This window comes from Galeopterus variegatus, unplaced genomic scaffold (genome assembly GCF_000696425.1).
Source record: "Galeopterus variegatus unplaced genomic scaffold, G_variegatus-3.0.2 Scaffold1298, whole genome shotgun sequence".
In the NCBI taxonomy this organism is placed as follows: Eukaryota; Metazoa; Chordata; class Mammalia; order Dermoptera; family Cynocephalidae; genus Galeopterus; species Galeopterus variegatus.
In genome coordinates, this window is record NW_007727409.1 from 175,374 (window position 1) to 180,014 (window position 4,641).

A 4,641-nucleotide genomic window follows, 5' to 3' on the forward strand; every position below is an offset into this window, starting at 1 on the left:
GTGGAGTCCAAATGTATCCTACTGCATGTTATGGGAACTACATACTGAAAAACTTAAAATAAAAATGTAAATTGGGGCAGAACCATTGAAACCTCTAGGACCTTGGCAAAAGCAAATACATTTTTATAATCCAGGGCACATGGAACCCCACAGAAAAAGAAAATATCTGCTGAAGACTTGCTCAGAAATAAGCAACAATAAAAATACAGTCTTGGCAAAGAAATGGTACACCGTGAAGAAGAGTCACCAGTTACCACAAGGAGGAGAATTAGTATCCCCAAGAAATACTGGTGAGAGGAACTATTACTGTTGTTTTGAGAGTGAAATAAGGACATTTCTAAGAAACTTTAGCAACAATAGACTTTCACTAAACAATAGACTTTCACTACTGGAAGGTATACTTCAGGAAGAAGGAAATTGAAAGCAGAGAGAAGCGGTAAATAGGAGGCAAGGAAGAGTGAACAAAAATTGTAAATGTGGGGAAATCTAAGTAAACATTAAGTATAAACATAAATATAAATATAAAGAAATAATATTGTTGTACAAATTGGGGTATAAAAACAAGGTGGCACTAAAAACATTGGAGCACAAAAACATGTAAGACAACAGGGGACTATTAATATTTAAAGCATCCTAAGGTTCTTGTATTGTTTGGGAAGACAGTAGGAATATTGCCTGAATTTAGACCTTGTTAAGTCAAGTATGAATGTTTAAACATTTAAGAGTATGGACTTCTGGTTTCTGGCAAAGGCAGACTTAGTTATTTGATTCAACTTTCCTAGTGAAGTAATGAAAAAATGCTGGATAAAATCTTTCAAAATCTTTCAAAACGTTAAATGCACTGAATAGCTGAGAGAACAGAGGGAAACTTCCAGGCCAATTTTTGGATGAAAGCTTGTAACTAGACAGGTAAACAGAATATTAGAGCACCAAAGCCAGTTGGTTCTGAGGGCATTCGCCTACACTGCCCACCTGAGCTTTGCTTCAATGGCCAAACAGGGCTAGAGGGAGAGAAGTCAAGGCTCAGGACCAACCCAATGTAGGAGTTTAATAAGAAACTCTCTCCACATTAAACTGAAACCCCAGTGTGCTACACCTGCAACATAAGGTCAGAACCAAACCTGCCCCTGTTCCCAAATACCCCAGGATGCTGCCTTGGCCCTAAGTAGAGCCCTCTTGCTAAAAAGAAAGGATAAAAAAATCCATTCCTAAGAAGATGAGGCCACACTCCAGGCTTCATATAGATTTACTCCCCAATTAGCCATGGCCTGGGTCAGCCAAAGAACTTCAAGCCATAACATGGTTTTAGGTGGTTCCCAGACAGGTAGTACTCCAGGGTACTCAGTAGAAACAAATACAAAGCCTCTAGAGGAGAATATATCCACTCCAGGTCTCAGGGAACCCCCACAAGTACATTTTCCTGGGCAATGACCAGAAAGCAGACTGAAATAGTCAGATGCACAAGGAAACAAGACAACTTGAGTTTGAAACAGCAGTGAAAGTAAAAAAACAGAAACAGACTCATGCAGAGTTCAGATCATAGAATTACCAGGCCCATATTTTAAAACAACTATGTGTACCATATTTAAAGATACAAATTGTTAATTTGAAAATGTCTGCAGGGGAGAGGAACCTATAAAAAGTGGCATAACATATAGGAGGAAAAAAGAACTTGTAGAAGTGAAAAATATCAGCTCAATGAAATGTGGCAGAAATGTGGACTTAACTGAAGAAAGAGCTAATGAGCTAGAAAGTAAACCTGAAGAAATGATCAAGAATACAGCTTGGAAAGAAGAAAAAAACTAGAAAATACAGGAGAGAGAGTAAAAGTTGTGTAAGATACATGAGAAAATGTAGCATATATTTGATTACAGACTGAGAGAAAGATAATATGAATATGAGTATTAATAGGCCAGAGGCAATATTTGAAGAGATAATGGCTGAGAACTTTTACAGACCTAATGAAAGAAATCAATGCATACACTGGAGAAGCCAAAAAATTCCCAAGTAGGATAAATAAAAAAACCCTACACCCAGACATGACAGAAAAACAAAGATAAAGTGAAAATGAAGCCAGAGAAGGATGGCAGCTCATTTCATAGGAATAGCAATTAGACTAACATCTAACTTCTCAACAATTGAAAGATAGTGAAATAATCTTCAATTTGATAATTGTTAACTTAGTATTCTATACTCAGCAAAAATATTTTTAAAGAATGAGAGTGAGATAAAGGCATTTTCAGACAAACATTGAGATGTTTTTTCACAAACAGTTCCTCACTAAAGGAAATTCAAAATAGTGTGTCATAAGTAAAAAGTAGAAGGAAAATTATCCCAGGTAGGTCTCTGATGGGTGAAAGAATAAAAAGTAAGGATGATGATAAACATATGGACAACTTTAAATAAACATTAAGGGACAAAAGAATCATAATCACTGCTGGTGGGATTTGAAAAAGCAATCTAGACTTGAAATATCAGACAACAATAAACATATAAGTTCGAAGTTCTTGTATTATGTAGAAGAAAGGTAAAGAATTTTGTTTAAATTCTAGACTTTTGTAAGTTAATTATGCTTGTTGTTATTTCTGAGATAACCATTAAAAAATAGAAATGTAGTGCATGACTTCCTAACTTACACACTAGTAGAGAGAGAAAAATGGAATCATTAACAAAAAAAAAAAAAAAAAAAAAAAAAATATAAAACTTCCAAGCCATTGAAGGGAAAAAAAGGAGGAAAACCCTCTCAATCAGATTTAAGGCAGGAAAGGAGAGGAAAAATAAAGAAGCTTTGAAAAACTTAGGGTAAATAGAAAACACAAATTAAAATGATGAAAACAAATTCAAATACAATAATACAATGATAACAGTAAATACACATAGATTAAACTCTCCAGTGAATAAAGTGTCAGGTCGAATTTTGAAAAAATCCATCTATATGCTCTTTAAAAGAGACATTTGCAAGGCTGCCTGTTTAGCTCAGCTGGTTAGAGCACAACCTGTAACACCAAGGTCAAGGGTTCAGATCCCAATATCGGACAGCCAAAGGGGGAAAAAAAGACATATCTAAAACATAAGGTCATATTTTGGAAGTATTAAGGGCTGAAAAAAGATATCTAGGAAAGTCTTAACCCGAAAGAAAGCTAGTGTAGCTCTGTATATACTATACAAAAATAGATTATAAGGCCAAAGTCATTACAAGTAACAATTCAGTAGGAAGATGTAAAAATTCTAAATTTTATGTTTTATAAATTTTAGTAACATAGCTTCAAAATATGTAAGACAAAAATGGGCAGAATTATAAGGAGAAGAAACTGACAAATCTATAATCATAGTGGGAGATTTTAACATACCTCCCTTACAGACTGTTAATCAGACAAAAAAGTCAATATAACACAAATCTGAACAGCACAATTATCAAGCTCGATCTAATGGATACACACACACACACACACACCCATGCATCTAAGAGTTGATATATACAGTTTATTCTTAAGCACACTTGGGATATTGACAACATTCTAGGCTATGAAGTAAATCTCAGCAAATACCACAGAACTGGTTTTATCGAGACCACATTCCCTGATCACAGTGCAATTAAGTTAGAAATAAAAAGCAACGACAACAACATCAACTTCTAAAAAGTTGTTTGGAATGTTTAAAAACACTTTTATGTAACTGATATTGAAGGAGGATCATAATGTAAATTAGAAAGTATTTAAAATTGAATGATAATAATATAGATATCAGAACTTGTGAGATAGAGCCAAAGCAGAACTTAAAGGGAAGAGTATGGCCTTGAATGTTTTTTATTAGAAAAATGGCTAAAATTTAATGACTTAAGCACTTAATTAAAGAAGTTAGAAAACTAACAACAAATTAAGCCTAATGAAAGTAGAAAAGGCATAATCTATATAAGATAATAAATTAATGTTATAGAAGACAAACATGCAATAGAGAAAATCAATAAAACCCAAACTTGGTTCTTTGAAAAGACAAATCTCTGGCAGACTGAACAAGAAAACAAAAGAGAAGGCACAAGAGAATAATATTAAGAATGAATAGAAGGACAAAACTACAGAAACAACAGAGATTTAAAAATACAACAAAAAACTTTCTACCAACAAATACGAAATCATAGATAAAATGAACAATTTTCTAGAAAAGTATAACTTTGCAAAACTTAAGAAGATATAGAAAGCCTGAAAGACATACAAATATTTAAAAAATTGAATCAATATTTAAAAATCTACTTTTTTCTAGAAATAAAGAAGAAGTTTTCTGAGGTGAGATCTACCAAACCTACCTATACAAACTGTTCCAGGAAATATAAAAAGAAGAAACACTTACACATCATTGTATGCAACTAGTATATAATCTTTATGTTAAAACTGGATAAGAACAGTACAAGACAAGAGTATTTTTGACCAATTTCACTTATAAATCTAGATACAAAAATCCAAAAAAACCTTGCAAACTGAATTAGCAATATATATGAAAAAGCTGTATCATGACCAAATTTTAGCTCAAAAATGCAAGGACGGCTTGAGACTTTTGGTTAAAGATGGAGGATTGAATCCCACATTAGCTTTTCCTCCCTCCCAAGACCGCAGTAATTTGACAGTAAGAGGATTTTAAAGAGGA